The sequence below is a fragment of the Carettochelys insculpta genome, chromosome 3 (genome assembly GCF_033958435.1).
Source record: "Carettochelys insculpta isolate YL-2023 chromosome 3, ASM3395843v1, whole genome shotgun sequence".
NCBI classification, from domain to species: domain Eukaryota; kingdom Metazoa; phylum Chordata; order Testudines; family Carettochelyidae; genus Carettochelys; species Carettochelys insculpta.
In genome coordinates this window covers 27,365,259-27,380,316 of record NC_134139.1, presented here as the reverse complement: position 1 = coordinate 27,380,316, position 15,058 = coordinate 27,365,259, and the positions used below count along the sequence as shown (strand labels likewise).

Below are 15,058 nucleotides of genomic sequence, written 5' to 3'. Positions count from 1 at the left end.
AATATATAAAAATGTCTGAGTCCATTTCTTCAAGAACGCCTCCTCAATAGTACAGCTAGAACCACCAAATTTGATATGCAACCTCCTCGTATCCTAACTTAAGGAAAAGTCAGGGGTTGGTTGTGCCTGGAAAGGGATTGTTTTCCATAATACAGTAAGGGAGGGGGCTGCTAGGGGGCACAGTTATACCATGTCATGGTCCTAAGTACTAAGGTACTAAGCACTCAGTACTGTCTTATTCCCTTTATGCCCTTCCAGGACATTTGAGTTTAATCCTCAAAAACTCACATCCTGGAGAACCAGAAAATGTTCAACTCCCCTGAAATGAAGGATAACTGAAACAACCAGAAAATACTTGAGTTAAGTGACACCTGCACACTATCTTAACTGCCCCCATTCAACTCCTCCTTTAAAAAGAGTCCATCAGCGACCCCAGAGTGACCTCATTCCTCCCCTCTGCCAAGCAATAGCAAGGATTCCGCAGATTCATAGTGCAGCACAGTGAAGGTCCACCCAACCAGATTTTATGATTAATGGTTCTGATTTGGAAGTTAGCTGAGCACTGAGTAAAGCAAAGTTAATGCTGTAATACTTCCCATTCTTACTGTCATCCCCATACGAGCACAGTCAGCTTTATTCCTCAGATTAGTACCTGCTGTGACCATGTACTAAGACCAAATTGTTAAAAAAAAAAAAACACACACACTGTCTCAGTATTCTTAATGTAGTGTACATTAGTCCCTCATTTCACAGAGAATAATGCCTTCCTCATTTTTTTAACAAATATACTGTACCATGAAATAAACATTCTAAGCTGTACCAGAAAATTCTCTATTGGAGAAATTTGGAAGCTCTGCCATGGTTAAGTCTGAACTGCTTTCATGTATAAATTTAGGAACTACTCTGCAATCCTGCAACATTTCCAACATAAATATTTCAGGTACAGCAGAGGACAGTTTTCTGTGTACAGTGATCCATAAGGAGTCCTTAAAATACAAGACGCAAAAATTAAGTGTTAGTCATCCTTTGCAAACCATTTAAACTCCCTTTTGTTAATTCTTCTTGTATGCCCTTGTGAACAAATGACATTTTTTTCTTGTGCAAAAATAAGAACTCAGACAAAATAAGGAACAAAGGTGAAGCTTCATCATGAAATATCAACTGCAAGTACACAGATCTCCAGACTAGCACGGCTTACTCTGTTACTATTCAGATCTCCAATTGGGGTGTGTCTACACTAGGAATTAACTTTGAAGTTAACTTCAGATAGGCACTTGGAAGTAGTCAGCAGAAAGTCTACACACATTTTCCCTTTCTTGGAAGTTAACTTCAAAGTCGAGAGCCCAACTTCAAAGTCCTTACTCCATTTCTGGGAATGGAGTAGTGCCCTACTTTTGTGTAGATCTACTGAGTGGATTTACATTCATTTTAATTTTGTGCCACCTGTAATTCAAAAACAGCTGCACTGTATTTTTCATGCATTGGCATCTTCCTGCATTCTGAAACAAATCTGTTGCTACTAACAACAATTACCTTAACCACACAAAACCATGTTCATTGAAATAATCCTGGTACTTTTGCTACAAAAACACAGGCATCTACCTCTACTACGAGATAAAGTTATGTGAAAACCCATATGTTCTTCAACAGCTACAATAGCCACAAAAGTGTACACTATTTGCCACAACAAATACAATAAAAGCATTAATAAATCCTTTAACTAGTTTAATTACAATCAGTATTTTTTTTTTTAAAAAATATGCCCATGTTTTCAGTGAGCTACTACAATGTGAAAAAACTGAAATGGTACTAAGTTGTCTTGAGCAAGAAATAGACATTACTCAAAATGTTTAGATCAGGATTTTGTGATGACCCGTTACCTAAATACATGTTCTCAAATTGGCAACATGTTTAACCTCGCTGATATGGCAACTCTGTGGTCCTGCATGATTTTAGTTAGCAGACTGTACACTTATCATGGGTGTGACCAACATTTCCTGTGATGCCACAAAGTTTGAATACAGCCACCAGTCCTGGCTCTCAGTGTTCTGTGCTGTTATTTAATTCTAATTTATCCCTATGTTTTCTAAGACCCCAGTAAGCACTAGAAGCGTTGGTAATACTGAAAGACAATATTGACCTCCCGTAGTTCAGCAAATTCTCCGCCTCGGCACTAGTCAGGTCCCAAAGGTGCTGCACTAAAGAGATTCAAACTGTTGCTTTGAAACTAAATCTGACAATTAATTTGCTAGGCAAAGTTAGAAGAGCACTAAAATAGGAGTTTATAATGGAACCTGGTCACAATTTACATCCCGATCTTCAAACACTTATGTATAACTAGTACATTTACCCAACATTGCTCACCAGACAGGACCAGGATGTGTTCCTCAGTTCCAGACGGAACTTGTGGAGGGGAAGTGGGGGAGAGGAGGAAGCAGGCCAGGATTTCTGGCCTTCTGGCTCCAGCATCTGAGAGGGGTATCATCCTGCCAGGGTTGGGGGAAACTGAGGGGTCAAGGCTAGCAGGGCTCCCCCGTCCTGTGCTGCAGCAAGGGGGAGGGTTTGGGGCACAGAGGAACTCATTCTGTACAGTGGCCACCAAGGTTGAGGGCCCCATCCCCGCTGGCCACTGTTTTCCTGCTGCGGCTACCCTCCTCCCCCACTGCCCCGTGGTCACTCTGCCGTACTGCTCTTCCCCGAACTCACCGCTCCCAGTGGTGAGTGTGGAGTATGTCATCCTTCCTTTCCGTGCTGCTCCCTTTCCATGTTCTGAAAAAATATCGGATTCTGGACCAGAACCTGTCCTTGCTTTAAGTTAGGATAACAAGAAACTGCTTACCAAATTTGGTGGTCCTAGCTCCCATGGTTTAGGAGGAATTCTTGAAGAGAAAAAAACAAAAACACACACACACAGACTTACAGACGTACTCTAAAATATATAGGCTTTACTGATTAGTCCCAATGAAATCAACGGGACTCATGAGTACAATTAGTGCAAGTCTGATGTCTTCATAGAAGAAAGAATTCTTCTCTTTATAGCATGTATACACGTGGCAATTAAAGAATTAGTTTTTACTGTGAATTTTGAGTGTAAAGCGATGTACCATCAAACCCCAATGCATTTTTATAGGTGACCTGAAAGGCATTTACCTGATGAAATCTGATTTCAACATTCTGTGTCTCTTCTAAATAACTAATGACAACATGGACTTCTGAAACAGCTGCCTTTCCTAAACCATCCTGTGTATTAGTGACGTTCTCAGCTGTTGCAATATGCAGTAAACAAGATCCAAGACAGTCAGCTGTCAGCAGGAAATAGTAACTGATTTTCAACTTCTCCAACTGAAAATGTATTTAGGTTTCATCTTGTACTCCTTGTGTACCCCAAACACTATATACACACAAACCCTTAAGAAGTTGTATATAAATATACATATAAAATATTGCATACACCTGTGTCTAATAAGCACATATATACTTTTTATTTATTCTGCTGTTTGTGCTTCCTTTGTCTTTCCATATAGTTAATGAGAGACTACAACATTTTAAATTTGGACATCTGATATAAAATGAAACAATTTTATCATTCCCAAGATTTTTCCTTTTTGTCTGGTTTTGGTTATTGAAAAGTAAGCTCATAATCAGTGTATTACTTATCACACAGTACAACTGCAGAGAAAGTAAGAGTGGCTCTACATGCCTTCCCCAGTAGCTATAGAAAGCAAATATGTATCCTGAGATCACTGCAGTGATTTACAGTACCAGGGAAATCTTGGGATTAACTAAAAAGCACTATTTTACCCTGGGGAAGAAAGACACAAACTACATCACACGCACAACGCATTCAAACTTCAAAGGCAGCAGAGGAAGCAGATTTTCACATCAGGCATGTAAATATCCAAAATTAACCGTTTCCCAGTAGACAAAAATGTCTTTGCCAATGAAACATCTCCCTTTCCCTTACTTCTTATTCTAAAGTACACTTTGACTTTTTTGTAACATTCATGATGGCACAACATTAATGACAGAAAAACATTAGTGACTTTACATGGTAGCACAGAAATAATTCTAGATGGAAGGCACTTATTGCCCTCATGATTAACCTTGCAGGCACTGCAATTTACGGTATTATAGCTAATGGTTAATTCAACATACATACTGTAACTGCAAAGAGACTAATAACTCTAGCAGATGAGCTGCCAAAGTCACCCTCCCTTTCAGAGGCAGGCCTTGCTCTTGGCCACTAACAGCGAGACGACACGTTCTGACCGCATTAACATATGAACCTCTGCCATAAGACTAAAAACAGGCATCCCTGTAAACAGTATGACTTAGCAGATGACTAGGAGAAAAACAGTACTAATCAAGTTCAAATTGTCTCATAATGCAGTCATGAGAGTCAAGTTGCACCTACAAATGGCATGCTATTCAAGAATACTCCTTGATCAGTGCAAGTCACCTTGTGTTCACATTAGGCAAAACCAGATTTTCAATTACCACATATACACTGAACTCGCAACAAGTGTTTAAAAAAGGGCAACCAGTATTTTTGCATTACACAGGTGATATACCCCTTTACAATAAATTTAGCAACCAGACTACCAAATGCAGTCATCACTGATCTCTAGGGAACCTGACTTACTCACTAGTCTCCATTATGCAGCAAATGCCATTGCTGTGATACAGAGTACTTAGCAAAGACAGAACGTTTATTCATATGGATGTGCTACGCTGGTTAGAGGACTGCAGCCATCCACTGTGTACAAATGGCATTATTTGACATGACCACGCAGTATAACAGATCATTAGGAAATATGAAACAGGTTACATTTATACATTTGTATATAGCACTCAAAACACATCCAGCTCATCTACATCACACAATTCTAGAAAAATTCCCACTCAAACAAGCATAAGCATGACACAGACAAGCTTCTGGCAGCTCTGTTTTTAAACATTGCAGGGATTTCTTAAAACAGTGCTAAAAATGCTGGAAAATGCCTGATCTACGCTACGGCTCCCATCAGTAAAGAATCAGGGGCAGCATTGAGGCAATTTTTTTAATGGATTGTTTTAGAATACTGACATTATGCCCTTTTGGAAAGGCAGCACATCATACTTTTAATGTTCATAAGACACACTGGTTTGAAAGCACTGAGATTAAATTTCAACAATATGGCTAACAGAGGGGCAAGCTCTCTCACAAAGCTCTGCCACCTCTGGGTAGACAGGCATAGGCTTCATTTCTCTGCCCATTTAGACCTTGAACTGTAAGAAATAAAAAATGGCCCCAGTTGTGATGTTACAGTAACATGTTACAGTAACAAAACTGGACTGAACCCATAAACTCCTTTCATATAACCCAAACATCCAGTGATAACAATAGCTTTTTGTCATTATTCAGTCACACTAAATAAATATGGGATTTTTTTTCCCAAAAGTACCTAAGGCTGACATTTGCAAAAGAGTAACGGAAATTGGCACTTAAATCCTTTAAATTTCTAGGGTGTTTCCCCATTTGGCCCAAATGGTTTTACTAAGCGTGGATGGCAGGGACAAAAAATCCCTCAAAACCTGTTTCCCTATCAATATTGCAAAATGGTTACAAATTAAATCAATTTGGGACAAGAGGGAAGATGCTTTTAAAGGCAGGAAACAGAGTAGGAATAAATAGTAAATTTTCAGTATGGAGAAGGGTAACTAGTGGTGTTCCCCAAGGGTCAGTCCTAGGACCAATCCTATTCAACTTATTCATAAATGATGTGGAGAAAGGAGTGAACTGTGAGGTGGCAAAGTTTGCAGATGACACTAAACTGCTCAAGATAGTTAAGACCAAAGCAGACTGTGAAGAAGTTCAAATGGATCTCACAATACTGAGTGATTGGGCAACAAAATAGCAAATGAAATTTAATGTGTATAAATGTAAAGTAAGGCACACTGGAAAAAATAACCCCATCTATACATACAGTATGATGGGGGTTAATTTAGCTATAACTCATCAGGAAAGAGATCTTGGAGTCATTGTGGATAGTTCTTTGAAAACATCCATGCACTGTGCAGCAGTCAAAAAAGTAAACAGGATGTCAAGAATTATTAAAAAAGGGATAAGGAATATCTTATTGCCCTTATATAAAACCATAGTATGCCCACATCTCGAATATTGCACACAGATGTGGTCTCCTCATCTCAAAAAAGACATACTGGCATTAGAAAAGGTTCAAAAAAGGGCAACTAAAATGATTAGGGGTTTGGAACAGATCCCATATCAAGAGAAATTAAAGAGACTAGGAGTCTTCATCTTAGAAAAGAGGAGACTAAGGGGGAATATGATGGAGGTATATAAAATTCTGAATGGTGTGGAGAAAGTGAACAAGGAAAAATTATTTACTTGTTCTCATAGTATCAGAGCTAGAGGACACCAAATGAAATTAATAGGCAGCAGGCTTAAAACAAATAAAAGGAAGTAGTTATTTACACAATGCACAGTCAACCTGTGGAACTCCTTCATACAGGAGTCTGTGAAGGCTAGGACTATAACAGGGTTTAAAAAAAAAAAAGAGATAGTTAAATTCATGATGGTTAGGTCCATTAATAGCTATTAGCCAGGAGCGGTAACGATTGGTGTCCCTAGCCTCTGTTTGTCAGAAGCCACAGATGGATGGCAGGAGAGAGATTGCTTGATTGATTCCTGTTTGGTCCACTCCCTCTGGGGCACCTGGTATTGGCCACTGTCGGCAGACTGGATATTGGGCCGGTTTTGGGAACAAGAGGCTTTCAAAATCAGCGGTCTGTTTCGAAAGGTTCCTCCCCACCCATCCACTACACGGGCGGCTGCGTTTCAAAACCAGCAGTTTAGAAGCGTGCGTGGCTATCATTACACTAATGAGGCGCTGCATATTCATGACAGCAACTTATTAACATATCTCGAAGAGCCATATTACCATAGCCCCTCCGAAAGGAGGGGCTTTTGTGGCCACAGCCAAAGAGATACCAAATGACACCCACACCAGCTCGGAGTACAGAAGACAAGTACATCCACGGGGGTGGATGCACACACCACCCGATCAAAGATAAGAGGGATACCAGGGACAATATACCTACAACCCCACATACAACCTCCGGGAGGGCAGAGATACCAAGGACGGACGTATACGCCCCCGGCAAGAAGGGAATGCCCAGGGCAGTACTGTACACACATACACCAGGGGCAGATACCTGCACACATATAAACGAGGGGTGCCAGCAACACATGTACACACACACAACCCTGGGGTCACAACGGCACGTGTACATATAAACACACGCGGGTAACGATGGCACTTGGCCCCACCCACCTGCCACCCCGAGGGACCTGACCTCCCCTCCCCGGCCCGCTGCCCCCCAGCAGGGAGGCGCTGTCTCGGCCCGGCCGCAGGACTCACGTGGAGAGTTTCTTGCTCCAGAAGAGCCCCCCGGGCCAAAGCTCCTGCAGCTGCACGGCCCGGCCCAGGTTGCCTTTGATCTGCGCCAGCAGGCAGCCGGCCTCGGCCTCCAGCCGCTCCGCGTACGGCAGCAGCTTGTTGTAGGCGATCTCCTTCTGCGGCACGAAGCCCGGCCCGGGCCCGCTCCCGCTCCCGCTCCCGCTCCCGGCCATGGCCGCTGCTGCCGCGCCCGGCTCAGTCCCAACGAGTCACACAGCGGCTCCTGGTGACGAACGAAGCAACCAACCACGGAGCGAACCACCGCCTCGCGCTCGGCCAGGCCACTTCCTGCGCGGGGGCGGGGGGAGCGGAAGGGGGAGGTGGGGGAAGGGGTGGGGCTCTTTAGAGGTAGTGGTGAAGGGGCTCCGGCTGCTGACAGGGGCAGGGAGAATTAAACATTTAGTGTTTCCCATAAACTGTGAAATTTAATCAGAAATAGCTAGAGATACATAATAGATTTGAAACAAAAAGCAGTCAAGTAGCACTTTAAAGACTAGCAAAATAGTTTATTAGGTGAGCTTTCGTGGGACAGACCCACTTCTTCAGACCACAGCCCACGAAAGCTCACCTAATAAACTATTTTGCTAGTCTTTAAAGTGCTACTTGACTGCTTTTTGTTTTGATAGTGTACAGACTAGCACGGCTCCCTCTCTGTTACTATAATAGATTTGGATGCCTAGGTCAGCCAGAGTGTGCTCAGGGCACAGTCGCTTGTAAGCAATAAGCTCTACTTCCAGAATGATGAGTCCTGTGGTACCTTAGTGTATAAGGTGCCACAGGACTACTTCTTCTCGAAGATACTAACACGGCTATCTGTCTCATACTTTCCAGAATGCTGTTCACTGGTGCAAAAATCCTGGCTAGCTGTTCATGTGGTAATGGTTGAATGACTCACAAGACATTTTGGTGAACAGATACAGACTTTGATCAAGTCCCTCAAGAAAAAGAGGATGTAATAATTTTGTTTTTATCAAGAAATAGTAAAAAAGCAAATCTGGCTTTGGGCAATACTCGTCTAAAATGGTTTGTGTTACACAGACTGATCTGTAACACTTAGCACAGCATAAATTGGTTCTTTCAAGGGTAATTGGGCTCAGCCTTACTTCTCCCAGGTGATGGATTTAGGCTGGTGGTTGTGTCAGGAGACCACTGATCATATGCCACAGGGAAATGGGATGGTTACTGTAAGAGGAAGCCTGTTAAGTTAGAAGGATAATTTTGAAAACTAATTTTAAAATAGTTACTTTAGGAGGCACAGGCCTAGGAAAGTGCAAGAAGAGATTTTTCCAAGGTGAGGAGCATAGAATTGGACTAGCTGAGATTTCTCATTTAAAGGTTCAAAGGGAGAGAGAGAGTTGGTTCTTGCAGCCCTCATACAAGAGCAGTTGAAGGAGTCCTAACACAGTGCAAAGGAAATTAGGAGGCTTTTGAGAAAGGGTTGAGGCATATGGGCTGGGGCTTTCAGCCACAGCATGAAGAGAGTGACAACAGACAGGTTTATAGAGCAAATCATAAGTTAAGGTGATATGACTGCAGACAAGCAAAAAATTATGGAGTGCTCAGTTTTACACCCAGAAGTTTGAGATATACAAACTGGGTCAAATGGGGCTAGACAGTACAAGACCCATCAGAGAATGCTTTTTACATATTTCTATACATATATTGTATGGCCATATCATGCATTTAAAAAAATAAGGGATAGGTGCATAAACAGAAAAAAAAAGCTTATGTCTTAGAAAAAAACAAGTATGATAGGCCATATCTCTATGTCTACCCTTTTACAAAACAATGATACATTTTGCAAAAAAGTGTGGCTTCTGAGGTATCCTTTGAAAATTCATAATTTACTGATTATTGTCTTGATAAAATATGCCTGGCAACATTGTGTATAATATTAAAAGATTTCTGTGAATGGTATTATTAAGACTTGTTCCAAGGCTCTGGGGAACAGTCACAAGCCAGTTGCCTAGAGACTAAGCCAATGCCTCAAATGGTATCAGTAAAATCAGCCTGGTTGCTAGTCCATTTAAGTGGCCATTCTTTGGCAGGAGAGAGAAAGTAGGCAAAAAGCTACATCTTGACAAAGAATCAGATGGAGATGATAATTGTCAAAGAAGAGAAAGAACTATAAGAAAGGTAAGCAAATGCCTCTAATTATCTCTCCTTTTCTACCTGCAACATCCACAACACCTGAAATAAAAAGGAAACAGTGTGGGACTGTGGCTATTTTCCTTCTAACTCTCCCAGGCCTGTGACAAATGAATTATGTGCAACAGTGGAAATGATGTGTGGTGGGTGGAGATGGGGTGGTTGGAGTGTGGTAGGAGGCTCAGCACTGGGGCAGAGTGTAAGTGCAGTCAGGTAGGGGCTGTAGCTGGGGGTGCAGGTTTTGGGGTGGGGCCAGCTTTGAGGGGGTTTGGGATGCAGGTTGCCCCAAGGTTACATTGAAGAGAGAGGACTCCCACACAGATGTCTCTCTCCACAGCTGCACTTTGTCCAGGGAAAAGAGGCTCCTCTTCTCAGCTCCTAGTAAGGACCTGGGGAGAGTCATCTCCCCACCGCAGCCCTGAATGCTTGTACAGATCTTGGTAGGCTGCTGTGTATCCCCAGGGAGAAATCCTGAAAGGAATTCACACAGGAAGAATGCTGAAATGTGTTGTGAGTGAGACTTTGCTTTGAATTCACTTAGCTTGTGTTTTTATTGTGACCATTTCTGACTACTATGCCCCATTACTGGCAGTCATTTAAAATCTACCTTTCTGTACTTAATAAACTTATTTTTCTGATTTAGATAAATGAGTGTGTTTGAAGTATATGGGATCACAGGATTTGTACCTGTCATTTTCTGTTGATAAAAATGCCATATTGCATAGGAACTTGTATTGTGTAGGAGAGATCTAGGCAGTACAAGATGTACGTTTCTTGGAAGAGTCTAGGACTGGAATTTTGCTGGTGTTGCTCTGCAGTGTAATTCATGAATGACTGGCTATAGCACTCATACAATATAACTGGGAGCAAACTACATGCTAGAGGTGAGCAGACCAGGAGTGGCCATTTTTTCGGCAAAGTGGTGTTGTAAAAGGAACCCCAGGTTGAAAAACTGAGGGGACCCAGCTGTTCATTAGTCCAGGTTATACCTGAGTAATATCATAGTAAGTGAGAAAATGTTTTGCATGTAAACTGGAACTGGTTTTAAAAAAAACCAAGCGTTTGCCAATTTCACATTGCCTCCAAATGTTTTGTGCAGCTCTAGTATTGTACTTCCTGGATGACAATGTCACCAATCTAGAGTCACTTTTAGTTCTCAGCCAATGAATCAATCATTTTTTATACTATACATATTCAAGTTTACCTACAAGTCAGGTAAAGTTCCTCTTTCCTGAGAGAAGAAACAACTTATGCATTTTGGTTACTTGTTGGCACTCTTCATAAGCTATCTATATGAAATACTAAATGCTGGCAACACCATTCAGAAGACATTACAGTAAACCCTTGATTTACAGACCCTGATTTTGCAGACTTTGGGAACAATGGACATCTGCCAGCCCCCTCCACACACACCCCTCCGTTGTTCCCAAGTCCATTGAGTCCGCAGAATCCTAAATTCCAGCCCTACTCCCCCCCCACCCAAAAAAAAAAGGAATGTTAATGGATTTACTGCTTCTGCAGCCAGGAGGAGCCACCCCTCCTCCCTCAGAGCCACCACATGCTCCTCCCAGCAGGGGTGTGATGGGTACACAGGCAGACAGTGCTTTCATATGCTCCCCACTCCTGGTGGGAGGAGCACATGGCAGTAGTGGCCCCTCCAGACAGCACAGGGGTCTGGCAGTTCCAGCCAAACGTGGCATGTCTGGTCCAGCTGCACAGTGGGGTCCCAGCTGTGGGTGTGGCAACTCCAGCTGTGCGACGGGGTCCCAGCCATGAGGTGGGCTCAGAGGCTCCTCCAGTGGTGGCGGTTGCTGCTCCAGCAGTGGAAGCGCTGGTGAGTTGCCAGCTTTTTTGTAGGAGTGGGCAGTAAACCCTCTCATTTAATGGACGTTTGGGAATAACAGACACCCCTCTCCCTATTAGTACATTAAATTGAGAGTATACTGTATTCTCCCTCCCTCAAATAACTGAGCATAAACTAATAGGCTACATCTACATGAGAAGCCTCTGTCAATAGAAGTCACTGTTGGAAGGGATTTCCCAGGAAAACTTCTGTTGACAGCTCGCATCTACACAAAAGCGGATCAAAAGAGCAATCTGCTCTGTCACCAGAAAGCAGCCAGACTGCCCGGCCCTCTCTTGACAGAATGGCTGGCCGGAATTTCTGCAAACAGAGCTGCATAGTGAACCAGAACCCCTGTCTGTTGACAAAAGTGTCCCAGAGCATCTGTACCGCTGTTTTGTGGACAGAACACTGTCAAGAGGGGCATTATACCTGAACGGGAAGAGTTATAACATTGTCAACAAAACCCAGCACATCCACTTGCAAACTGTCAACAAAGCAAGTTTTGCGTATAGACACTCCTGGTTTTTCCCAACAAAAGCCCAGTTTTGCTGGGAAAAGCCTCTCATGTAGACATAGACATAGAGTGCCAATATATAGTGCTAAATTTAAGAAACAGTAACCTATATATTCTCTTGGTCCCCATAGGCTATCAAATGACTCCATTGTAAGAGTGGATTCTTGATTTAATGCACTCCATCCAAGATGAGATGTAATTTGAACTATTAAAATTTTCTATAAGGAATGGAAACTGTAATCAAGTCAGTAAGATTTGACTGAAATACTTGATGAAATATGCCTCAAATATATTTCAATATCCTGAAGCACTAATGAAGGTGTCTCTTCGTTGCTTTCATGCAGAAATAGTGGGCTAATGTCATTAATAAGAATGACTCAAATAGCATCACAATGCTGTAAAATGGAACAGCTGCCAGCCCACCTCCATTGTGAACCAGTCCTTTGGCAACCCACGCTCTTTTGTGCTTGCTATTTCCTTTTGTGTAGCATTAGCCTCCACACAATTTGACTTGACTCGTCTCGTATCTGTGGAAAGGGCAATGTTTAAACTCCTTCTCTTTCAAGAGCCAGAGGTTATAAAACAGAGGCCTTAATTGTTTTAAATGACTATACCTGCTTGCTTTCAGTGTATTCATTTGAAGAGACAATGAAATTTTTAGCAAAATCTTAGCCAATGTTCTCCCAAATTTAATACAGTTTTGAGTGCCTGTACACATGTATGTAAAGCTAATGATAAACTTCTCTTTTCTTTTTCAACCAGACCCTGAGAATGAACATTCTCTTCTTTTATGATTTTAAACTGAAGAGGAGTAGATTTGCTTCCTATCTTTCTCATCTCCTACTTGCAGAGCAAGAACATCCCCATTCCCATTTCTCTTTCTTCCTTTGAGCCTAACAATGTCCCTTCCACCTGTGCATCTCTCCCCTTTCAAGAGGTGAAAGGTGTAGTCCAACTCCAAATGATTGCCATCCTAGACTCCCAGCATGAACCAACCCTGGGATCCATTTCATTTTTTTTTCCTGGCCTGATCTTGCAACATGCCTGTGCCCTGCCTGAGAGAGAAGAAGTCAGCTGTGTAAGAAGGCATGGAACATCATAAGGGCAGGCTGGAACAAAGGAGCCTGGCAGGTGAGAGCAATGGCTGAACAGATCTCACTTTAGACAAATGTCTGGTCTCACTTTGAGCAGCTAGAAGTACTCTATTCTACCACCATGTTCCTTATCTGTTCTTCCAAAATCACAGGAAAAAGACAGGTCTTAAGATGTGGCATACCTAATGATAAATCAGTTTCTAAAGAGTTCAAACAGAAAAAGGGTCACTAACTTGATCCCAAAGGAATATTGTGCTGACTTGATGAACTTTGGCTTTTTATTTATGAGGGGAGAGAAAAAAAGATTCTCCTGCATAATGTTTCTCGTAAATGCTGTTAGATGAGGCTCAGAACTCATTTTGTTGTCTGGATAATGGAAGTAAGTATGCTGAACAATGTTACAATAAAGTTAGTTGAACCTTTGATTCTGGAAAATTTAAAATTTTATCCTTCAACAAATAGTCCAATTGTTCACCAGATGTTTACAAGTCATGTCTTTTCACCAGTGTGATGAAGTCCTTCTCTGTGATTTAAATCTGTTCAGCCACGAAGGCTGGTGGGTTTTATTTTTAGGATTAACAGCATAAACCATCAGTCAAAAATGGCTGCCACCACCAGAAACTATGATGAACGCAGAAAGACCTGACTTAACTCACACCTTCTGATTCCTCTAGTTCAAGGCAAAATAATATAAATTTTCCATATGCTTTTTCCATTCAGGAAAAATTAGTTCACATGCTCAATTATTATTTAACCATGCTTTACTGAGTAGAAGTTACTAGGCAGGCTTGGATTGGGTTTCTTTCAAAATCTAGCTAGAGAGTGGGGGGTGGCTAGTGTCCATCTTCTAACTTTTATCCCAATAGTTCAAGAACTTGCCTGAGATGTGGGAGAGCCAGGTTCAGTTCCCACCTCTCTGCCAGAGGGAGAAAATGACTGCATTATAGTGCTTCAGGCACCCACATGGAACGTGGGAGACTCCGGCATGGACTACACTACAGAGTTAGGTCAAAACAAGGCAACTGACGCTGACGTAGCTATGTAAGCGTGGACGCTGGAAGAATGCTGCCACTGATGTAAGTTACCTACTATGTCAGCCCAATAACTCCACCTCTGCAAGAGGTGCAGTGCCTAGGTCAAAGTAGTTAGGACAATGCAGTGCCTGTGTAGATACTGTATTATTTACATTGCTTATTGGCTGTCAGGCTTGTATGAGGCTTACAGCTGGATCCCCACCACCAGGGCTGACAGCCTGGAGTCCAGCCCAACTGATACAGCCCAGAGCCCTGTTACCATCTCCCAGTGAGGGACTGAAGGCAGAGGGTGGAGAGTCCCAAAATGGGAGGCAGGGGAGCCTGCACATGGACTCCTCCTAGTGAGGGATTGTGGGAGAGGAACCCAAATCTGGCTGCTTTCCCAGTGAGGGCATGGAGCAGGGAGAAGAGGCCAAGCCTAGGCAGCAGTGTGGCTTTGGGCTGCCAGCATTGGCAGCCAGGCTCATAGCAGAAACTGCCAAAAACAAAAACAAACAAACAAACAAGCCACCAGCATTCTGGGGCTGACAGCGTGAGCTGGGATAGCAAAGGACTCACTTACACAACAGGATGCATCAGTGAAATTGACATTCTTATCAGTTTCACATCTGCTATTTGACATTTGGCGTCCAGCTTGGAATGGAGAATGTCAATGTCATTGCTGGCAAGCTCTGCCTTGCAATAGAGCCCAGCACCTAGCTCACAAATGGAGTCATCAACCATGAGGTAGAGGGGGCTCCAACTGTGAACTCTGTGTAGCTGTCAATGCCCCACAACTGGTGCAAGCCCTCCTGGTTAATGTACATCCTCAAAAGGAGGATAATGCGTACCTCAACAGCTGATTTAATTGCCGTGGTTGCTGTAAGTTGACCTAACTTGAGGTGACCTATTTCTGTAGAGTAGACAAGCCTCAGGAACTATTCTCCCTGCTTCAATCACTCATCTTTTAGCCACAGTGAAAT

General features: G+C 42.6%; 1 long non-coding RNA gene across 1 annotated transcript in view; it reads left to right on the top strand.

Annotated features, from left to right (window-relative positions):
* The window catches only part of LOC142010917 (uncharacterized), a 32,964-nt gene extending 20,127 nt beyond the window's left edge, over nucleotides 1-12,837 (top strand). The window contains exon 3 of the long non-coding RNA XR_012644919.1: nucleotides 12,731-12,837. This is a non-coding gene — a long non-coding RNA (uncharacterized LOC142010917). The remainder of the gene's footprint in view (nucleotides 1-12,730) is intronic.
* The last annotated feature ends 2,221 nt before the right edge of the window (nucleotides 12,838-15,058 follow it).